This window comes from Cupressus sempervirens, chromosome 4 (assembly GCF_028749045.1).
Source record: "Cupressus sempervirens isolate cs-2001-9-10 chromosome 4, ASM2874904v1, whole genome shotgun sequence".
NCBI classification, from domain to species: Eukaryota; Viridiplantae; Streptophyta; class Pinopsida; order Cupressales; family Cupressaceae; genus Cupressus; species Cupressus sempervirens.
This window is the reverse complement of record NC_143121.1, coordinates 300,183,477-300,197,341: the sequence shown is the minus strand read 5'-3', so window position 1 is coordinate 300,197,341 and position 13,865 is coordinate 300,183,477.

The following is a 13,865-nucleotide window of genomic DNA, read 5'->3' as shown; positions in this document are numbered from 1 at the left end:
CCACCACTTTTAGGACCACGATCTACCACAAGTGATGTCTTGACACAATAAATGGGATGAGCTTTCACCTTGGAAGAGATGGTAGTGACAAATCTAAACTTGAGTGTAACTCCTCCCACCAGTGTCACTAGATTTTATTGGGGAGAGCGGGGACTCCTCCCCCATCAACCTTAGGACCAAGGTTGTTCGCACCAGTAACAAAAACAACAACTTTCAACCCATGTAGGGAGGTAGTGGGGTGATTCTAGGTGAATAGAGAAAATGAATCCCCAAGACTAGGGCTAACACATAGATGTCAAGAGCATCACAAGGATTTTTTCTAGTACAAAATGGCATCATTGTGTCAAGAACTCTAGACAAGCCAAAGGTCAACAAGGAACGTATAATCAACGAACACATACATGCACAAGTGTATATTTTAAATTAAAATAGCTTATAAATGCACATATGCATTCTACTTGGTTTGTTAATGGCCTAATAAGACTAGTCCTAATCTAGTGGTTAACAAAGAGGAGTGGAATGTGCCAAAGCATAGAGTGATAAAAGTCAATTTCGATGGAGCTTCAAAAGGAAATTTGAGTCCCTCAAGTGAAAAAGAATTAGTAAGAGATTTCAAGGGTAACATAATTTTAATTAGGGCAAAAATTGCAATAAACCTATGAGGGAGCCTCGTTGACAAAAGAAAACTTGAAGTTAAAAAACTCTATTCGTACATGACTCAATAGTCATAGTGAATGCACTAAAGTAGGGTAGATCATTGAATACATGGAACATTGATAAATTTATACATATAATAAGTTGTATAATTTTCATGACTTTAAAGATTTCATGTGTATTCATCTAGCAATGATATGGTAGGTAGTCTCTCAAAGTAAGTTATTTCATCGAAAAATAGTTATTCAAAGATTTATTTGGAATGGTATTGATGATTTGAAATGGGATATATCATTCATGGTACATTACTGATGTAATTTTTCCCATCATGATCAAAGGTGGTAGTTGAATGTGACATTTAGAGAAGAATACATTAATTATGAGATTTTATTCCAAATATTTCATCTTTAAAATAAAAACAATGGCCAATTTTTCCTTAGAATTTGAAGAAAATAGGAGTTATAAGGAGTGTTAAGGGTGATAAACATGGAAGGAAACTTTATAGTATTAGCAAAAAACCAACTCCATCTCGTCTCATCTTGATGATGAATCACTGAGTGTGATTCAAAATGTTGATGCAAAAATTTTGCACACAATCAAATTCAAAATAGACAACATCTCTCTAATAGGGTGACTTATTTTAAAAATCTCTTCACATTAACGATTGGTATTTAAAAAATCTGGAGGTGAGACAAAAAGTTATCTTTGAAATCCATGTCTCAGTGTTTTTGCAAATATTGGACCTTATACTTAGGAGTAAATTTATGGAAATATAACAAAGGTGTTGAGTGCAATCCACCATTGATTCAATATTTTTGGCTTGGGAGTTCAAGTCTAAAATAAAGGGTGGACGTGGAATGAGTGGCTAAAGAGTGCATTGATAAGGAATGGGTTTTAGGTTTGAATGTGTTCATGGGTTATGTGCTTCCAAGGAAAGGAATTCATGACAAGGGAGACTAGTGGATGGTAAAAGAAAGGGCCAACGTTCTCCAACCATTTATCATATGGAGTGTTAGAGGTTTGTTGGGGGATCATTATTCGAAGGCAAAGGTGGGTTAAGAATTCCTCTTAGAGTATTTGTAAGAAAGGGGGGTGATGGCTTGGGTCAAGGCAGAGGTGAAGCAAGAAGGCACATTCTTAGAAAGGTTAATTAAGGCCTCTAACTTGAAAATTAATGGACATGTGAAAATGACGATGGTGAACAATAAGGGGAAGGCTTCATTTTCTCAAGGTTGAATTCCCTTTTCTTATGAATTGTTATTATGTTGCTTATGTGTAGGCACACTTGTAAGTCTTAGTTTCGATCATAAAGAAGGTTTTCTAGTTATATTGTGAATAGATATTATAGGATTGTTAACTACCCATTTGTACAAGGTTGATAGTGGTGTCTATGGTGGGAAGGAATGGTAGTTTAGTTATTGAATATATAGAAATATAGGAAAATTGAATGGCCTATATTAAGGGTGGTGCAACGGGTGGGAGGATGGGTGGTTTATTGTCATTTTTAGGTTGATGTGTGATTTTTGCATATATAGAAATATATACTACTTTAATATAAACTATATTAATAGAAATAATATATTTTCACCAAGCACAAAATATGGGTTTTTCCTTTACTTAAAAAATTAAATTAAATTAAATTATTAAAAAATTTACAAATTTACTAAATTGTTAAGAATATTAAAATTCATACATTATTATGTTTTCTAATATATAGGAAATCCAAAGACAGTCATATTTGATACTTTACCAAAATAGTTATTTTTTGTTTAATTTGGAAAATAATCTGATTTTGTTTAGAATTTTAATGTTTTATAATTATAACAAGGATATCATGAATTGACAATTTTTAAAATTGATGATATTAAATAAATACTTCAAAGGCTACTTACTTTACAACTCTATGTTACATCCAGTTAGATAAAATCTATATGTACAATTACTAATATACTCAGTGAATTTTACAAAATCAAAGAAAACACTAGAAGAAATGCCCAAGAATAATTCTAGGGGCTTATTTTCCAAGACCTTCTAATGCTCACTTAGCTTCATCCATTTTTGTCCACTTTCAAAATACTCAAAAGTAGAAATTTTTTAGGTTAAAATTTGATACTTGTGTCTATAAAAGAACTCACTCAATACTTTTGGGATTCTATCGTACCATCTTTTATCGAAAACTGTCTAAAATGTAAATCTTGCCAAGGTTGCTCTAAGTTTCTATTTCAAACTTTTTAGTGGCCCCCCTTGAAAAGATTTACATTTTAGTTTACAATTTAGCCAATATCTTTTTTATCTGCTATATGATTAATCATTCAAGATTTACTTGTAACCTTTTAGTTTTGTGGCTTTTTATCATTGGATTGGGAGTTTCATTCATACTTGGGATGTTCTTAGATCATGGCAATTACCTAGAATTTTCTATTTATATCCCTGTAAGCTTTCACCATTTATTGTTGTGTTATTAGTTGTCATTTTCCTATTTTTGGTCACAACCATTTTGAGCTATTTATTTGCATTTGCAGAAATTCCTAATTTTGTTTACTATTGTTGACAAATTTTAACATCACTTCCTTATGTTTTATCCAATTTTCCCTGTGTACTTATCTCCTTGCAAAATTGAACTTTAACATTGTGTAATATCATTCTCTATGGGAAGAAAAAATACCTAATTTCACATAATTAAATAAGTCAAAAAATATATGTTGCAAATCTAATATTTTGTCTAATCTAGTACTACAATTAATTTTATATAATCAATCTGGGACTCCAACTAATTATATATTATAGACTAATGTAACACACTTCACTCAATGAATCCAAGGGTTTGATAAATCAAGGTTTCAAGCTTCAAAAAATTTCATAAAATCAAAGGATTGAAAAGTGAGGAAGTAAATCAAAATAATGTAGGCATCCATCAATTCTAAAAGAATAGGATAGGAATGCAACATTAAATCCAAATTCCTAATAACTGCAACAATATCTATAGCATTCCCATCCATTTGTACTACCCACTTCTCAATCTGTTCAACTTCAAACCCAACTAACAATCCATTTGGACATAACAAAGTTGTTGGAACCTTAATCAATCATACAAATGCGCATTGGATGTTGTCATTAATCACTAGCACATAGAAAGGCAATGTTAAACTAGATTGGGTTGGTGTTGGTTACAAAGAAGGATGGTGGAGATCATAAAGGAGGATGGTAAAAATTACTTCCATAATTATGAAAATTAACATTAAGAAATTCCTTTAGACGTAGAAAATGATTTATGATAGGACATGTTTTGACTAAATATGGGGTTGAGAAAGTTACATTGAAAAAGTCTTCATCATCGTGGAAGGGCACCTCTATTGATCATTATACAATTTACAAGGGATCTCTACATTCAGATGGACAAGTTTAGCCCAATGGTTCTAAGTTGGTCTTCAATGGTGTGTCCCCCCATGAACCTATTGTGGATTCTTCTTCTTTGAAGGTTGTTGTTGGTTTTACTATTACAGATGATTCCACGTGTAGTTGTTGTAGTACCTAAGGTGCATGTTGTCCCTGTTGGTGAGGAAGGCATGTTTTCTTCAGGTGCTTGCTCTTCTATTGTTTGTGTTCCTCTCATGGCCAATTTTGGTAGTTCTATTGTCCCTGCCTTTGTTGTGTCTGTTGTCCCTTTCATGGTTAGTTTTGTTAGTTTAGTGGACTTGTGTTCTTAGCAAGTTGAGGCTACCAAGGTTAGATAAGGATGGATCACGGATAAATGAAAACATTCAAATAATATTCTCCTCCTTTTGACATGATCTGCAGATCCTATAAGTAGGGATCCAAGGGAAAATCTCCAGTTTTGATGGTTCCTTTTTGTGGTTATACCATTGAATATTTGTAACATCTTTTATTGTATATCTTTTTTTTTTTGGGAGAGAAGTGTGTTTCTTTGCTCCCTCTTTCTCAGTTTTGTCCTTTTTTTTTGTGCCCCATTTATTTTTGAGGAGCTTATTTCTTATCTTTCAATGATGAGTTTCAGGTCCCTTTGTTAAAAACATGCTTTGTAAGTTTCAAGGCCCGTTCAAAACCTATTTTACCTTTATCAAAAATATTAAGAATTCATTAGAAACCCCCACTTTGAAAAATGGAAAAGAAAGACGGTTCTTGGGAAATGAAAAAGGAGAATGATTTAAACTACTTCCATAATTATATAGATTAACATTAAGAATTCATTAGAAAAAAAAACCTTCAAAAAATGTCAGAGGATGGTTCAAAGACCAAACACTTTCAAAAAGAGTCTTGTTTACACAACCTAATAGTACCATTATTACAACTACACACTTCCTAAGTTTTGTTAATGAGACACTTAATCAGAGGAGAGACTTGTGGAAGACATTTCTAAGGATGAATTGAAGATTGTTATGAGCACTTCAACAAAAACATGAGAAACTTGACCCTAGTAGTTTCCCTTTGTTTTTATGACTACTTTGGTTTTAATAGTTTATGTTTGGAGAACATCCTTGCAATCAGGACAAACACTTGCAACCATCAACTCAACTTCCATTTCCCTCATTTTGGAGGACAAGTTGAACATTCTTTATGTCATTCATTTTATTTTAATTTGTAATTACATATACAAGATTGATACTAAGTCACAAAGCATATGTTGTCTAACACTATCACTAGTGAACAATTTTATTTTTGAAACATATGCATGAGGTTCTTGGTGTTAGCATGAATGTTGATGGTATTCCTTTGGGGGGGTATCCTAAGCATTGGCGAGAATGTGACAATATTGACATGTTGCATTCGTGACCGTGTTTGTCATTGATGTCAACATAGCAATAAGTCTGTGAAGATTGGGAGAGTAGCAGATAGAGATCAAGGTCATACGAAAAGAGGTTTAATGTTCTACTTATGCGCGGGTAAGGACATGTTCCACACTGTGTCTTGATGACGAGGTTAAATGCATGTAACATGAGTCGAAGTCATGCAAAAGTTGTAAGCAATTTACAAAGAGAAGTACAGAGACAGAGTAATCGTTAAGCAGTTTTTGATGATTGCATTATATCTTCTAACAGAGATATAATCTGGAGATGTGCAGTTACAGTGACAGAAAACAGTCTAATGGTGATGTCAACAAGTGTGCAAGCCCTAGTATTGTGCGTGTGAGAAGTTGAATAGAATGTGAGCTGAGAGTGCTATTGCTATTAAGAAATAATTAATTATCTTATTATAATCAATCGGGAATGCCTCAAGGCCGACTCAAGGAATTATTTTGAAGATACAGTATAAAGGAAAGATGTTTTCCTTGTTTATAAGGTGTGTGATTAATAAATGCAATGTGAAGTAATCAAGGAAGTGTGAAAAGGAGCAGAGTGTTTGGTGAATTCGAGAAGGTGATCCAAGGGATTATTGGATGCAAAGTTTGTGATCTGGTATTCAAATCAGAAGGAGCAAAGGTCTGCTTGATAGGACCGAAAAAGAGGAAGAAGCAGTACAGTACAATTCTATTATTCTGCAAGGAATACTACAAAGATCATTTGAACAGTGAGTTCTTTGGTCTTTCCCCTGAATTTGTTTGGATAGTGGATCCATCTGCCTTCTACAATTCCTAACAAGGTTGGAATCTCCTAATAGGGATTCAAAGTCTCCTAACATGGACAGATATGTATTGAATGTTGTTATAGACTCCTAATAGGGTCCATCCTCTAACAAGGAATATGTATGTTAGTACATCATCTTGTGGGTTCCATCCCTACTGGGGTTTCCCCTGTGATCAAGGGTTTCCCTAGTTAACATATCTAGTATTATTGTGCATGACTATCTTGTTGTGATTTTTGGTCCCCCCCCCCATTTATATTGGTGGACTATACATTCTAACACTTGGCACAGAAGAAGGTATTGACACTATAAAACCCAAGAAATTATTGGAAGCGATTATGAGACTTTATTTTTCCATAGCATATGACATAGTGAATTGGCTACACATCCAAATATTATAAATCCATCTCATTTTTTCTTTAGAGGGTTAATTGAAGTTAAAGATGTAACACTTATGTTTCTTATACCATGTTTGTAAATGACCCATTGTCAATTCTTCAAACCTACTCAATGATTGAAACAAGGATGTTGATGCAAGTGCATACAAAGGAATTTGTTGTAACTGTCAAGGAGACATAATTAGTAAATAAAGAAATTGTAGCCTATTTTGTAGTATGGTTAGAATAATTTAGGGTTGATCAATTCTAGGCCCAACTAAGCTCATTTTAATTATAAAACTAGGCATTGATTCCAACAAACCGAAGGATAAGTCAAAGGAAAATATATCATTGTATTCTCTCAGTCTTGTCAAATAAATACAGATTTCTTAGTTTTATGATTCTAGCTTTGACCATTTTTGGTATTAGAGCTAGGTTATTGCTACATAGAAGTTGTATAAACTTTCATATGCATAGAGATATGTAAGTTGAGTGTTGAAGGTAGAGAGATGCACAAGGTAGATTTGAAGTAGAACACGCAAAATTGAAGCAGAAGGTGAAAATTTGAATATAGAGTGTTGAAGAAGATCATTGAACTGTAGGATTTGGTAGAGTTGTGGATTTGAATCATCTAATATATCTTCCCTTATTCCTTTGAGTACCATTTGTAGTTGCAGCATTGCTATGTTTAGTGTAGCAACCAGAATTTTTTTTTTTTTTAATTATGTTGCACAAAGGAGCAAGAGCATGGAATCATAATCATACTATTGCCAAAGAAGATTAAGTGTCAAAGAAGTCGTTGTCAAGGATTCTTTGGGGGGCAAAGAATTTAGCAAATTTGTTGGTGTGTTTAAAGGATCACTCAATGCTTTAATCACATATTTTAAAAGTTGTCAATAATTGGTACAAGTTGATAGCAAAGAGATACAAGGACAAAATAAAAATAAAAATTCACATGCATCTTGTGTGAAAAGGAAGAGGTGAGGCTTTATCTGTGGAGTTCATAATCTTCAAGGATCAAAACTGTATGAGAAGATTAAATTTCAGAATTTTTTCATTATTGGCATTTGAAAGTGAAGAAGTCCTAGTCAATTCAAGGCAATATCTTCTTTGCCAAGAGATGAATCTCAAAGTTTCAAAACAAGGAAGAGGAAGAGGTCCAGGAAGGCAAGCTACCAATGTGAAATTCTAGAAGGGATGAGACACATGGAGGCATGATTGGAAGCTATGGAACTTGCACAAAGAAGAGAAGATGGAATAGGAGATGTCAGTGATGAAGAGGTGGAACCTCAAAGAGAAGAGGAAGAGGAAGGAGTTGAAACAAGAGTCGTTAGAGAAATTCTAAGAGTCGGTTCGAAGCCAAGGATGGAAGTGCCTATGTACGAAGGAACCCTAGATGTTGAGGAGTTGATCAATTAGATCAATGCAATGAATAAGTAATTTGAATATGAAAATGTTTCTAATGACAAGAAAGTGAAATTTGTCACAATGTGCTTGAAGGGCCGTTCATCCCTCTCGCGGGATGGAGTACAAGATGAAAGGATGCATCAAGAAAAGGCCAAGATCAACAATTGGGTTAGAATGTTGGCAAAATGAAAAGGTCAATTCTTGTCCAAAGAATACCAGCTTAAATCTTTTCAAGAAATTACAAAATCTTAGACAAAAGGACATATTAGTCAAAGATTACACAAAAGAATTTTATAGTTTGACTATTAGAGTTGGTCACATTGAAGATGATGATGAAAAAGTGACAAGATATCTCAATGGACTAAAATATAATACTCAAGATGAAATTAATCTTTCCTATCCTAGAATGGTGGAGGAAGCATATCAATATGCTCTTAAAGCCGAAGAGAAATTATCCAAAAACATACACAAAGCTCAGGAGGAAAAAGTCAAAATTTCAAAGGGAGAGGATCACAAAGTGGTAGAGGGCAATGGCAAGTGCAAAAAGAAGCTATTAGTTTGCATCAAAAAACAGATAAAGGTAATTATTCTTCTAGGGAAAGCCTTATTCAAAAGGTACAGGTAGAGGATTCTTTGGAAAATGTTTTAAATGTAACAAATACAAATATAGATATTATGAGTGTTCACAAAATCATGTCACAAGTCAAACAAGTGCACACATTGTTGAAGGTGAAGAGGAGGAAGATGTACAAGAACCTATCACTTATAATAATAAACCTGAAGTTGGTAAATCACTCTTAGTGAAAAGCATGTTTCTCCAACCTAACAATGAGGTGTTAAAACCACCTCAAAGAAAGCATTTGTTCATAACAACATGCGAGAGTGGATGAAAATGTTGTAACGTCATCATATATAGTGGGAGCACAAACAAACTAGTTTCAACAAAGATGGTGGAGGAGCAAAGCTTGAAAAGAAGGGTAACACATCCTACTCCTTACAAAGTATCATGGTTGCAAAAAGGGCATCAATTTTTGGTTAATAAGTAGTGTAAAGTGGATTTACAAATAGGAACTTACAAAGATCAAATAGTCTATGATGCTATGCCCATAGACGTATGTCACAATACCTACACTTCTAAGAAATATGGGAGAAGCACATTCTTACACCCTTTAAGGAGGAACGAGTTGTTGTTGAAGGAAGCTCTAGAGTGATGCTAGTGGATGGTAAGTAATTTTTACACCAAATTAAGAAGCAAGAAGTAAACTTTCTTTGATAGGAGGGCTTAAAAGTGAAATTACTGGCACAAAGATAGAAGAAATTCTAGATATGTTAAAAGATTATAAAGACATAGCAGTGGATGGTCTTCCTAATGCTTTACCTCCATGAAGGAGTATCGACCATCACATAGACTTGATTACAAAAGAAAATCTTCCAAATAAAGCTACCTACAAGATGCACTGAGGGAGAATGAAGAAATTAAGAAACGACTACAAGAATTGTTGGAAAGTGGATTGACAAGAGAAAGTTTAAGCCCTTGTGTAGTTCCAACTATTTTAAGTCCTAAGAAGGATGGAAGCTGGAGAATGTGCATAGATTATAGAGAAATTAACAAAATCACCATCAAGTATAGGTATGCCTTGCCAAGGATTTGTGATTTATTGTATTGTTTAAGTGGGTCTAAGTATTTTTTTCCAAAATAGACTTGGAATGTGGCTATCATCATATTAGAATTAGGGAAGGTGATGAATGAAAGACAACCTTTAAGAGTCCATGGTCGCTACAGATGCCTAGGTATGACATTTCACTTAATTAATGCTCCAAGAACTTTCATGTGTCTTAAGAATGAGGTGCTTAAAGATTTCACAAGTAAGTTTGGCATAGTATACTTGGATAACATCCTAGTATATAATCAATCAAAGGAAGAACATTTGAGACATTTAAAGATGCTATTAGATAAATTGCATGAGGAAAAGCTACTAATCAATCTCAAAAAGTGTACTTTAATGAAAATCATTTAACTAAGGAAGTGTCAACTCACAAGGACTAAATATGGGCAAGGACAAGATAAGGGTGATCATTGAATGGCCTACTCCTAAGAAAATCTTTGAGGTAAGAATTTTTCATGGGTTGTCCAATGTCTATTAAAAAAAACTCAAAAGAAATTTCAATGGGATTTGTGCTTTAATATTGGATACCACTAAGGGAGATAAAAAGATATTCCATTGGATAGAAGCTACTCATAAGAGTTTTCATATGCTTAAAAAGAAAATTACATAGGACTATAACTTTTATTTACTTATTTTTACTAACCCTTTTCAAGTTGAGTGTGATGTCAACGAAACTGTTATTAGTGTTGTCCTTAGACAAGATGGAAAGCATATTGTTTACTTCAGTGAAAAGATTAATGATGCAAAGAGGAGATATTCAACATATGACCAGGAGTTATATTCCCTAATGCAAGCATTAAATAAATGGAGGCACTATCTCATACCTAAGGAATTTGTTTTGTTCACTGACAACCATGCTTTGCAATTTATCAATAGTCAACATAAGTTTAACCAAGTCATGAAAAGTGTTGGATTATTGCAAAGTTTTACTTTTGTCATCTTAACACAAAAGTGTTCAACCTAATAAATTGATGGATTCTTTGAGCAGAGGAGTTTGAACTTGCAAGAATGTCAAGTATTTTAGGATTTGAGAGCCTTTAGGTGGATTAAGAATAGTAAAGATACATCAATTCTTCCATTATCTAAGTATTTGGCCCTGATGATCTTACCCCACATAGAATGGAGTCTATCATACAACTTCCACGCTAGTTTTGTAACCAATGAGACATTCCTCTTATTAGAAATAGATAATACTGAGAGGGGAGGTGAATCAGTACACTACAAACTTTTGCCCACAACTGGATATTATTAATTACTTTGTAACATGCATATGAAAGTAAACCAATAATGTTAACAGTAAATAAGCTTAACAAACAATATCGAACATCTGTGCATCATGCTTGGCTTAAGCTTGTGCTTGTACTATTGCAACCTCTGACAAACTTGTGGATTCAGTATCAAATGCTTGAATCACGGCTTTGGCTTTGTCCTAAAGGTTTGGGTCAAGTGACCTCACAATGATGACTCCCTGCAATTTGTCAGTTACCTCGATAAAAGTTTTTTGCATACTCTTGACCTGTTTATTCTTGTCGATAATCTTGTTGAGGGATCATTTTCTCTCACAAATACTTCCTTAAATTCTTCAACATGCTCTCTAAGTGCTTCCTTCTGGTTGTTATTGCTACCATTATCATTTATTCTATCATTTATGTTATTGTTCCTTCTGCAATTAGGATTCTTGTTGAAGTTTATTCTATCCATTCTACAAAATCTCATTGTGTCCAAAGTTATTGCATAACTGACATATAGGTGCATTCCTTCTTTGATTGGTTCCATTATGATTATCCGGTGCTCTGTAATTTCTTGCAATGTGTATGTAGTTGTTACATTTGTAACATGCAATCTAGTTCCTTATTCCATTATCTCTTTCTCCATCATTGGAATTTTTTTTGTGACCCCCTTCTTTCATTACCTGTAGGGTTAGCATCCCTAAACATTCTATTATTTCCATTATTACTATCAAACTTAGGTTTCTTCAATATATTGTTTTATGTCCAAAACCATGACAATTATAACAATAGAAATTAGTGATAAGTTTACAAGATATACCTGTACAATCTCTCTTCATATGACCAACTTCATTGCATATAAAACATTTGTCTCTGAATTCATATCTAGTCTCCTTAGGTGGTTCAACTTGCTCTGTTTGTTTTGGTTCATCAAATTTCTCAGATAGATTAACTTGCTCAACTTCCTTGTATACTTTTGCAGATTTGCTTAGTTCAATCCTATTCTGATCAATCTCTTTAGGTTTAGGGGTTTCAACAACTGGATCTAGTTCCTTCCTAACCTCAGTTTTCTTGACTATTTTTTCTTCAATAAGATATCCAAGACCTGTCTTATCATAAAAAGATCTCCGATAGCTACTGGAATAAAGCTTTTCTAACTATTGCTTAGCCTTAGTTAACTCTCCTTTCACAATGGTATTGTACTTCTCTAATTTTGCATGCCTTGTTCTGATAGAATCTAATCCAAATGTTACTTGAGTCAAATGTGATTGTAAGTTTGCATTCTCAAATTTCATATATGGTTCACTCTTACTATCATCATTTTTCAAACTCAAGTTCAACAATTTTCAACTCATGTTTCAAGATCTCATTTTCTTTCTTAAGGGTTGCTACTTCATCACTGCCACTAGTGGGCTCTTTTGATTCTTTTCTAAATTTGATATGGTATATCTTGTCTTTCAGTTTACCAATGTAATTGTTTGCATCTTCATACCTTTCTTTCAAGTTGTCTCTTTCTTTTGTAAGAAGATCAATTTGCTCAAGGGCTTCTTCAAGATTCCTCTTTAATTATTTTATATCCATAGGGATTTTACTCAAGTTGTTAAGCCTCTTTTGAGTAACTGGGCTTTGATACCAATCGTTAGAAATAGATAATACTAAGGCAGGGGGTGGGGGTGAATCAGTATTCTACAAACTTTAGCCCACAAATGGATATTATTAATTACTTTGCAACATGCATATGAAAGTAAACCAATAATGTTGAATAGTAAATAAAACCATACACAAAGAGAACTCATAACACCATATTTTGTAAACTACGAAAACCTTGATGGGGATGGCACCAAAAAATGATCCACTAAACAAAAGAATCATGTTAAGGATATTGACCTTGTTAGGAGTCTATGAATTACATATAGTGTCTCGGTCCTTGTTAGATGACTAGGCCATGTTAAAAGTCTCAACCATGTTAGGAGTTGGTAATACAATTACAATTGTATGCAAGAAGAGCCCACAGCCCTAACATACAATTATACAATATAGTGCCTTTATATAAAATGAGATAGATACAAAACCTTTTTATTGCTAACTAATGTGCTTCACATAGCTTTGATCTTGTATCAAAATTCACATCATAGATCTCTCATACAAGTTCGCATATCACATACTTAGTTCACATACACTTAATATACTCTACATTCGCATTACAATACCTCCTCATACTTCGCAAGTAGTGACTCTTTACTTGTACTCTTTTCTTTCACAAAAACGCTTATGCAATATGCTTAATGCATTCACACGTCATGCTAACTTAGGGTAAACATCTCGAATATCATTCCTACACAATTAAGTAATTATTTCGTGATTGAAATAATTCCTTAACACTGTATTCCTTTGTTTCTATTGTGCTTTGTTCTGTTGTGTATACTGCCTTTACTAGTGTTTTACTTGTAACTATTTGTACTGATCTGCGCACTTAGGTACGTCATCATGACACTCTATTCTACATGTCCTTAACTTCGCACATGCCAAATATCTCTGTAGCTTTCGCAATACCAAAAACTATAGGATCCCCAAATGTATATGCTGCAATCTCATTTTAAGATATATGTTGTCATAAGTGACAACCCCAACTCATCCTACCTAGCCATATTGACAACACCTCTCCTCTAGATTGAAGATGCCAGCACAGATATTATCCCAGGGGTTTATAGGGATCTTTTTCTTACCATCCATATTTCCCTTCCATAGAAAATCTCTCATATGTTTCTTAATTGTGTCCAATACAATATTGGGTGGTTGCAAAACTAACAAAAAATACTTAGGAATGGAGCTCAAACCAATTTAATGAGTAAGATCAGCCCTACAAAAGATAATCAACTCGCCTTCAACTCGCCTTCAAACAGGTAATCCTCTCCTTAATGAAAGCATTAATGTATGACTAGTATGAGACC